Raw genomic sequence first — 11,359 nt, 5'->3', positions numbered from 1 at the left:
TAACCACGTGGCTCATCTGATACAAAGGAGAGGGACGCGTAATTCCAGTTCTTACATTCCTGCACCTGGTCAGTACAGTGATGACAGTATCTTAGCTACGTGTAATTAACTAACTGATACTACAAACACATATACATACATATGCCTTGTGGCAATCTTAGCCTGCTAAACTTGTATTTTACTGGAATTACATCACACTCCATGCATGGTTCTGTTGTGTCTGATGATGTGCTCAGGCTGTGCAGCCCGCAGACAGTTCCCTGGTGTTTCCAAATGCAGGACACCAGGGAACTAAAACGAGATGGTGGGACAGCACCCCAAAATCAGAACTGTCTGGCCAAAAGCAGGACAGTTGGGGGGGGGGGGGGAGGGGAGGCATGTGTATGTGATGTGTGGGGGTTGAGCTGGCTGTAGGTGATTGGTCGTGCTCTGTACATCCCCATCATGCTTGGTGTTCCACAAGGAAGGAGGGGGCCTATGATCCCTGGTGGTCCAATGGGGTAGGGGAGTCAAACTCGCTGGTGATCTGGTAGGTTATCTTTGCCTGGTGGTATAGCGGGGGTCCTGAAGTATTATTATTATTGTTATTATTTATATAGCGCCAACAAATTCCGCAGCGCTTTATATTCACTTATATAATGCTTTGAATCACTGATGGTCCAGCAGTGGAACACATTATTTGTACCACCTACAGGTACAGACATCTGTAATCACTCCCTTGCGGCTAGGCATTAAGCTAGTCAAAGGGCAAGCTAGGCATATCTGGCAGCTGTGCCCTGACTCACCAGAGCATTCGGACCGCAAGAGTGCCAGTACTGAGATCATGCTGCCAGCTCTGATTACCCCCTACCAAGGCAGCCCTGATGCTTCCATCTTGTGATTGTTATGACAACTTCCTAGCCAACACTACTCGTGCTGGCTTGGGTGTTTAGGAATGGAGTGGCTGATGACACTCTGTTCAGATGCTGGCAACAAAGCCAAACTGTCGGCGGCATTGAGACCGTTTGCCCTGCTTGCTTAGGTGAGAAGAGCATGGAAGCCAAATAGCTGGTTAAAGTCTACCAAGTGCAAAGATATAGTAACATTTGAACTGCAGTGGGATTTGTAGGGGGTCGGTCAATAGAGGGCAATACTGTGTAGAGAAGCAGAAATGAATTTGTGTGTAAGAAATGGGAACAATGTTTTGTAAAAATGTCATTTCAGAAAAAGGGTTACTTCAACACTTTTTTTATGAAGCTAGGAATATCCTGGCCACTTTTTGCAACAGTTTGCCCACTTACCTGGGTCCCTGCTAGGTGCCTTTCCTCCTTGTTTGTCTGGTGACTTGCATCTGGCATGTGTAGAGCTCCAGAAGTCGATGCCGCCACCATTCATTGGCTCAGAGTATCAGCTGACCGATAAATTACATTCTCTGCATAGAAATATGCCCATAATTTGCCTCAATAATGCCCGAATAAAGATATAACTCCACCAAGGGCGACAAAGGGATTGAAAAGTAAGTGCAGTGTTTTATAGTGAACCACAACCACTTCAAACCACTGAAGTCATGGTGCTTGGCGAAACCTGTTTGGAAGGCAGGCACAATGTAGGTTGCAATAGTCAACAACAGAGATGATGAGGGAAACCTTTCTTTTTTTTTTTTACATTTTTTGTTAAAGGAACACTATAGTCCTCTAAATTACTCTAGCTAAATAAATCAGTTTTAGTGTTTAGATCATTCCCCTGCAATTTAACTGTCATTTAGGAGTTAACCCCTTCAGGACCGGCCTGTTTTTGCGATGTTTGTACGTTAAGGACCAGAGCAGTTTTAACACTTTTGTGGTGTTTGTGTTTAGCTGTAATTTTCCGCTCTCTCATTTACGGTTCCCATACAAGTTATATATTGTTTTTTTCAGGACAAAAGGGGCTTTCTTTACATACCATTATTTGTATTATGTCCAATATTGTATTTAAAAAAAATAATAAAATATGGTGAAAAATTAAAAAAAAAACATGTTTTTGGACTTTTACTTGAAAAATCTTTTACTTATCTACAAAAGCTAATGAAAAAAACTGCTAAATAGATTCAAAATTTTGTCCCGAGTTTAAAAACACCCAGTGTTTACATGCTTTATTGCTTTTTTTTGCAAGTTATAGGCCTATAAATACAAGTAGGAAATTGCTGTTTCAATATATATATATTTTAAATGTATCAATAGTGACCTTGTAACACCGTTATCTGTCATAAATCCCCGAAACACACCTAACATGTACATATTTTTTTTAAAGTAGACAACCCAGGGTATTCAAAATTGGGTATGTCCAGTTTTTTTTAGTAGCCACTTAGTCACAAACACTGGCCAAAGTTAGCATTTATATTTGTTTGTGTGTTAAAAATGCAAGAAACGCTAACTTTGGCCGGTGTTTGTGACTAAGTGGCTACTAAAAAAGGCTGAACATACCCCATTTGCAATACCTTGGGTTGTCTTCTTTTGCAAATGGTATGCCATCATGGGGCTAATTCTCATTCCTTGGCTACCATACGCTCTCAAAGGCAGCCTAACCAATCCGACAAATTTCAATAAAAAAAAAAGTAAAATCAAGCCTTATATTTGACCCTGTAACTTTCACAAAACTATAAAACCTCTACATGTGGGGTACTGTTATACTCAGGAGACTTCGCTGAACACAAATATTAGTGTATCAGAACAGTAAAATGTATCACAGCAATAATATCCTCAGTGAAAGTGCTGTTTGTGTGTGAAAAATGCAAAAAAATTCACTTTCACTGACAATATCATCGCTGTGATATGTTTTACTGTTTTGAAACACTAATATTTGTGTTCAGCGAAGTCTCCCGAGTAAAACAGTACCCCCATGTACAGGTTTTAGGGTGTCATAGAAAGTTACAGGGTTAAACACAGTGCTAGCAAATTAAATTATCTGGACTTTCGGCCTGGGTTGGCAGGCAGGTCCCTCAAATTGCAATCATTAAAATTACTTAATTAGGTAAAAATATTACATAAATACACATGTAGAATTTTAATATATATACATATTTATATATTTGACGTCTACGTGTATATTTATGAAATTATTTATGTAATTATGTATATGGACATATGTATATTTCGTATTGTTTTTATTTATTTATTTATTTATACATAGATATATATATCATTACATTCTAAGTATATTTTGATATAAATATATATATATATATATATCAAAATACTGTTAGAATAAAATTGCATATATAAATATTTTTTTATAATTATTAAAAATTATTTTTATTTTTTGTTATTTATTTTTATTAACATATTATTTGTATTTTATAATAATATATATATACCATATATATAGCAATTATATATATATTGTATATATTCGTGTGTAATTTAAATATAAGTGTATTTTTATATTAATATACGTATATATAAATATAAAAATACACTTAATATGACATTATATATATGATACATATACATATATTATATATAGATATAATACATGTATATATATCATATATATATATATACACATATTATTTATTTATTTTTACACTGATTTTACACTGGGTTTTTTTTTACTTTATTTTTTGGATTTTTTACTTGCAGGGAGACTGCCTGTCAGCACAGACAGTCCCCCTGCAGGCAGATACACAGACACCTATTGCGGTCATGTGATCGAGTGATCACATGGCCGTGGGGTCCTGATCTGCCGAGGGGGGACTGCCCGGGCAGACAGGCAGTCCCCCTGGACCGGGTGGAGCACTGATCGCCGCCGTGGGACCGACGGCGATCAGGTAAGTAGCCCAAAACCGTTATGACGGTTCAGGACCGTCAGCGGTCCAAACGCACGTTTTACCGCTGACGGTCCTGAACCGTCAGCGGTCCTGAAGGGGTTAAATCACTTTGTTTCTGTTTATGCAGCCCTAGCCACACCTCCCCGGGCTATGATTGACAGAGCCTGCATGAAAAAAAAAACTGGTTTCACTTTCAAACAGATGTAATTTACCTTAAATAATTGTATCTCAATCTCTAAATTGAATTTTAATCACATACAGGAGGCTCTTGCAGGGTCTAGCAAGCTATTAACATAGCAGAGGATAAGAACATCTTAATTAAACAGAACTTGCAATAAAGAAAGCCTAAATAGGGCTCTCTTTACAGGCAGTGTTTATGGAAGGCTGTGCAAGTCACATGCAGGGAGGTGTGACTAGGGTTCATAAACAAAGGGATTTACCTCCTAAATGGCAGAGGATTGAGCAGTGAGGCTGCAGGGGCATGTTCAATACACCAAAACCGCTTTATTAAGCTAAAGTTGTTCAGGTGACTATAGTGTCCTTTTAAGGGAGATACATTTCTCCAGCTATAGTCTAGCCGAAGAGAGCTCATCTCAATGTCTCCTTTAGCCAGTCTGTCAGGTGCAAGACTAGTAAGCTAAAGGTCCTTGTTCAAAATCATTCTCCAAGATCCCTTCAGAAGGTGCCTATTGGTCATCAATTTCCTGTGCAGGACCTAGGCTTGACATGAGGCATTATCATGCCATAGTAAGCATTCAACTTGTATGTATATTGTCTCCATGAATATGGCTGTCACATTTGGTTCACATTGAGTTTCCATACTATAGTACAGTTTTTGTGTACCATTAACGCATAAGCAAGTGTGTGTAGTGTGCTTATAACTGCATAATGTTGGCTGTTCTGGAATATAACAAAATAAGCCGATCCGACTTCTGGATTAATGTATTCTGACACTTTACAACAATGATAAGTACAAAAAATAAAAATCGAGAATCGGGTTTGTTACATTGGCACAACTGTGCTGTTGTCTTTTTCTAATCTTATGGAAGGGTTGTCAACCATAGCTCTCAAATGTCACAGCTACATGTTAATAGTTAACATATTGCTTCATCATGCATAATGATTCAATGCTTGTTACAATAAACCTTACAATTCAATAGAATTTACAAGTTTATAGAAAATGAGTTGGACAGCGGTGACCTTGTACAATTTTGATCATTGTCAAGATTGAAATTGTCTGTCTGTAAACAAAATGAAGACTCTGTGTAACCCAACCGATATCAAACATATCAATGTATTCTGCCTTCGCTCCAGGCACTTTATTCATGTCAACATATATTTACATATGAAAGACGGAGTCACATAAGAGAAAATGGCTGTGTGGCATTATCTAGCATTATGAATGAACGTATTCCATTACGGAATGATGCACACTAACAGCAATAAAATGTGACTTGTGACAGTGGGTAAACAATAAGCTGAGTCAGCAGTTTACATACAGATATGAAATATGGGCAAGAGTTTCAGTGAGAAATGTGACTGAAGCATATCGTAGAAAAATAACAAGTATGTTTGTTTGAAGTGACACTCCGGGTACCATAACCACTGTGGCGGAAACAGCCCCACCACTTGTGCCTGGAGAGGACTGCTTGCCAGCCTCTTGCCATGTGATTATAGTTCCTGGGAGGTTTGGCCCTTGAAATAACAGATTTGGGCATATTGTATTTTATTATGCTGCTGCTGGCCCTTTAAGAACCATCTGGGGACATATTGTGGAGTTACTGGGTGGCCACCATTTCATGTATCAGAGGCACATGGTGAGAACAATGGATGGCGGATATTTTAACTCACAGACACTGTTTGGACTTTTCTACACGGTGCCATCTCGCCGGTATTTGATGCACAAAGACATCGTTCAGTAGTTTTAAACTACAAAACAGGGGACACATTATACAGTAATTATTTTTCATATAGCCTGTATATGTTCTGCGGAATCTGCATTAAACTGTATCTTCCAAACTACTGAACGGATCTGGGTGAACCACATATCCAAAATTCACCCAGATCCGTTCAGTAGTGCAGAGTGTCCTGCAGGCAGCAGAGACCATCGGTCTCGCACTCCAGCAACAGGACAAAATATTGAAAGGGATGAAAGTCGGTCCCCCCCCCTCCACCAGCAGAGAGCGTGTCCCTCTCCCCAGCGGCTGAAAGTGTTCCAGGGAGAGGAGTCGGTGACCACCTCTCCCCAGTAGCAGCTTATTTTACAAAGGGGAGACCCTGTTCTCCCAGATGGGGCAGATGAGGCAGTTGGTCTCGCCCCCCAGCAGCAGGACAATATATTGAAAGGGGAGACAGTTGGTCCCCCCCCCCCTCCACCAGCAGAGAGAAAGTCAGGGAGAGGAGCTTGTCACCCCCTCTCCCCATTGACAGAAAGTGTGTAAGGGAGGGAACCCCCTCTCCCCAGCGGCATCCTAGCCCACCTCTATGGGGTTATTGCATGTTTTGGGGTCCCTGTGATATGTTTTATAAAACTGTATTTCTCTGCCTGTGATAATTATATTACCCATTGTGTTCAGTAATCATATCACAGGCAGAGGGGAGGATTTTGTGTGGGAGTGTCTGTGTGTATTGTACGGATTGATTGGTTGTATTTCAAAATCCTGTGGGCAGTACTATGTTTGTGGATTGTGAATAAAAGAGGCTGTATGTGCCAGTACAGCCAGTTCTGCTTGACTTCAAAACAAAGTTTTGTCTCGTTATTGGGGGAATTGGATTGTATGCTGATTGCCAGGAGTGTAAGCTGATTGTATGCATTTCCTGTTCAGCTGTTTACAGCATTCATATGCTTGAGAGCATTTGTGTGCTTCTCCAGTTCGGTGGTTGTGGTGTCTGCTGCAGTGCTTGGAGTCCTCAGGAAGCGCTAGGAGCATCCTTCAACGGAGGTACCCAGTCGGGGTGCCAGGTGATCCGTTACATTGGTGGCAAGCGGTGGGATGGCATCCTAGTGCGAGGTAAAGCAGCTCGGAAACACAGTTTGTGGAGTTACAAATTGAGGGCACACGTGCAGCGCCCCTGGGAGCAGAGGTATCCAGCGACTTGGAGAAGACAAGTATGGAAGGCTCTGGCGATGATTGGCTGGCCGAGGTGAGGCAGCGAGTGGCCCAGTATGGTGATAATGTGCCCATGGATATATTCCAGGCGATCTGGAACCAGGTCACAGCCGAGCGAAACGCAAAGATGGACCGAGAATTCCGGCTGGCGAAGGAGAGAGAATATGCTCAGCAGAAGGAGAGTTACAACAGCCAAAGAGAGGCTGCATTCGAGGAGGTTAACCGTTTCCCCCTGAGACAGCCAGAGGAACCCGAAGTAGGGGTCCTCATAGACTGTCCTGTGAGGAACCACAACAGGCAGGTGGAGATGGGACCGAGGTCTCTCCACCGGGCCCAACGGGATGCTGGGCAGATCCCCAGCAGCAGCCGGATTTACTGGGTGCGGAAGCCAGTGGTCCTTACTCGCAAATGTTGAGGGACCTCACAGACTGGTCCTGGGAAGACCCACAGATGGCAGGTGGAGATGGGACCGAGGTCTCTCTCCTGGCCCTATAGGGATGCTGGGCAGCCAACCCAGATCTCCAGCGACAGTGTGAGTCCCAGGGAGCCGAAGGTGCTGTCCTTCCTCCCCAGCAGCAGTGTGAGTCCCAGGGAGCCGAAGGTGTCGTCCTTCCTCCCCAGCGGCAGTGTGAGTTCCAGGGAGCCGAAGGTGTCGTCCTTCCTCCCCAGCGGCAGTGTGAGTTACAGGGAGCTGAAGGTGCCGTCCTTCCTCCCCAGCGGCAGTGTGTGTTACAGGGAGCTGAAGGTGCCGTCCTTCCTCCCCAGCGGCATTGTGTGTCACAGGGAGCTGAAGGTGCCGTCCTTCCTCCCCAGCGGCATTGTGTGTCACAGGGAGCTGAAGGTACCGTCCTTCCTCCCCAGCGGCAGAGTGTCCTGCAGGCAGCAGAGACCATCGGTCTCGCACTCCAGCAACAGGACAAAATATTGAAAGGGGAGACAGTCGGTCCCCCCCTCCACCAGCAGAGAGAGAGTCCCTCTCCCCAGCGGCTGAAAGTGTTCCAGGGAGAGGAGTCGGTGACCACCTCTCCCCAGTAGCAGCTTATTTTACAAAGGGGAGACCCTGTTCTCCCAGATGGGGCAGATGAGGCAGTTGGTCTCGCCCCCCAGCAGCAGGACAATATATTGAAAGGGGAGACAGTCGGTCCCCCCTCCACCAGCAGAGAGAAAGTCAGGGAGAGGAGCTTGTCACCCCCTCTCCCCATTGACAGAAAGTGTGTAAGGGAGAGGAACTTGTTACCCCCTCTCCCCAGCGGCAGCCTAGCCCACCTTAGGGAGATAAGCCCCACACCAGTGCAGATCGGACCGTGGTCTCTGCACATGCCTCACAGGGGCTAGGGACGGTCGGTCCTGTTCCCCGGCAGCAGGGATGTTCATCCAAAGGGGAGACAGCCTGTCTTTCCCTCCAGCAGCAGTACCAGGTCCAGAGTGAGGAGCCTACTACTGGGCTCCAACCAGGCTTCTCCCGTGGTAGCGCTGGCAACAGGGCAGAGTACCGCTGATCTCTGCCCACCCAGTAACCCACCGATCCGGAGCGCTAGTACCCTCCAGAGCCGAGGTGGAGCTCCTGGACCTGGACAAGCAACCCACTACTCCAGGTGTAGTAACCATGTTTCGTGGGTGGGTTATACTGCGGATTCTGTTTTGTGGGTGGGTTGCTAGACTAACCAGGGCACTGACTGGCAGGAGGTCAGATACCCTGTTAGTCTGGTGGGTAAAGGGGAGAAATGTGGTGGAAACAGCCCCACCAGTTGTGCCTGGAGAGGACTGCTTGCCAGCCTCTTGCCATGTGATTATGGTCCCTGGGAGGTTTGGCCCTTGAAATAACAGATTTGGGCATATTGTATTTTATTATGCTGCTGCTGGCCCTTTAAGAACCATCTGGGGACATACTCTCGAGTTACTGGGTGGCCACCATTTCATGTATCAGAGGCACATGGTGAGAACAATGGATGAAGCACATGGTGAGAACAATGGATGGCGGCCATTTTAACTCACAGACACTGTTTGGACTTTTCTACACGGTGCCATCTCGCCGGTATTTGGTGCACAAAGACATCGTGCAGCAGTTTTAAACTATACAACAGGGGACAATATAACCAAATAACAAGCTAAAATGGCGCAATGTATTTCAAGTGACTAAAAATTGTATATACTAAATAATAGCAGCACCTTATAAGTGTAAAAGCTCATAAAACACTAAGATACCAATGGTTCAAACATAAAGTGCGCTGTGCCTTTACATAACTGTGCGTTCACAAATCTGTGCAAAACACAACACTCATAAAAAGTGCTAAATTGTCAAATGTGCTAAATACCCAATATTGTGACATATATCATATATACCATCAATTTTACAATTTATTTAAAGTGCAAAGAAGAAAAATTAATCTGTTTTTAAGAATAATCCTATTTTTAAAAATAAGTGCTAGTTTGTGAATCAGTGTAGTTACTTAGGTATACAAACCCAAATTTGATAAAAATAACTTGATTCTCCACATGTAAAACAAAAAGAGACAAAATACAATAGTATAATATTGTTTTGATATTAATAAATATTTAAAAAATGTGATGAACACTCACAAACATGGAGCAGGTAAAGAGACTGCTCAGGCTATCCTCGCTTTCTCACTGTTACACAGTGTCTCCAGGAAATGAACTGCTTACAGATTCCAATGGGGAAAAACGATCGGGCGGCCGTCAAGTATAAAATAAATTTTATTGGTAAAACATTCCGCAGACTTTTGCAGGTTAGATTTGAGATCGCTCAGACTTCCATTCAAACAAATAGTTAAACATCCGGACACCGGTATCTCTGGATATCATAAAACTTGTCCTTCAGTCTTTCGAGCGTCCAATCTCCCTCACGTCCTGCGTGCTAGCGTGATGACGCGTTTCGCCGTATAGGCTTCCTCAGATCACGTGTTCCTGTGCCGACCATCCCGTTTTTTAACAGTCTCAAAAAGTAGGCGTGCTTATGTTCCCGATAGAGTCCAATGTGTTCCTACAGCTGTTAATTCAATTTGTATACCCAGACTATTCCAGCTCTTAAAGAGACATACTAAAAACATAATTTAAATTTAAGAATACATTATAAGTTTAAAAACATAAATCTATTTTAAGTCAGGTCACTTCTTACCAGTTAATTAATAGACAAAATACATCAGGTGAATACAAAAAGCACCAAAAAGAGAAGAAATTACATTACATGAAATTAAAAAGGTCAAATTCGATATTAAGACCAGAGGGTTTCAGGGTATTCAGCCTATATACCCATCTCATTTCCACCTTTCCTATTTGTTGTATAAAATTACCTCCTCTCCATGACTTCTTAACATTCTGAATACCTAAAAACATAAGGCCTTTTGGGTCCATATTGTGAAATCTCTTAAAGTGGGCTGATACACTATGTGCCTCATACCCTCTCCTTATGTTATAAACATGTTCCGCTATTCTTTTATGCAGAGGTCTAATGGTTCTACCCACATATTGCAATCCGCATGGGCATATCAATAAATAGATCACATTTCTCGTAAAGCAGGTAATAAATTCGTTAATCTGGTGTTCCTCATTATTGTACTTATTTTTAAATTTATTAATTCCTTTCAAAGTACTATTGGCGCTACACTTACAGCCTATACATCTATTACAAGAATAAAAACCATTCTTGTTAGCTAAAAAATTATTAGTTGACCTATTAACACTTTCCTCTTTTGGATAAACATTTGTTAAAATACTTTTAAAACTAGGGGCTCCTCTAAATGTTATGAAGGGTTTATCAGGTAATAAAACATTGAGTTCCCTATCCTTTTTAAGTAAGTGCCAATGCCTGTGTATAATATGTTTAATTTCTTTAAAATTTTCGTTAAAATCTAATACTAAAGGTGCAATTTTATGATCTTCCATAGTACATTTATTCTTTGGTCTGATGAGATCCTCCTGACTAATTTGGCCCATTTCGACCTTAGCTTTATATATTAAATCTACAGGATACTTCTTATATTTAAAACGATCTTCTAAAATCATGGCCTGTTCTTCGTACATAACATCACTCGTGCAATTACGCCTTAATCTCTGGAATTGACCTTTGGGTATGTTATTCAGCCACGGTGTGTAATGACCGCTGTTAAATAAAACATAGCTATTCGCATCAACCTTTTTAAAAAAAATTTTGGTCATGATCTTATTATTTTCAATATAAATATTTAAATCTAAAAAGTTGATATTTGTTGTGCTACATTCATTGGTTAAAATTATACCCCAGTTGTTAATGTTTAATTTACTTAAAAATTCTTCTAACAAAAAATAAGAACCATTCCAAATAAAAATCAGGTCATCGATATACCTCTTGTAGGTGACCAGGTTCGACTCCCATTCTACACTGCCATAAATGAACTCTTGTTCCCAACCTGACATAAACAGGTTGGCGTAGCTGGGAGCGAACCTGGCCCCCATCGCCGTGCCCTGT

The sequence above is a fragment of the Pelobates fuscus genome, chromosome 1 (assembly GCF_036172605.1).
Source record: "Pelobates fuscus isolate aPelFus1 chromosome 1, aPelFus1.pri, whole genome shotgun sequence".
Taxonomy (NCBI): Eukaryota; Metazoa; Chordata; class Amphibia; order Anura; family Pelobatidae; genus Pelobates; species Pelobates fuscus.
This window is presented reverse-complemented; position numbering follows the sequence as displayed.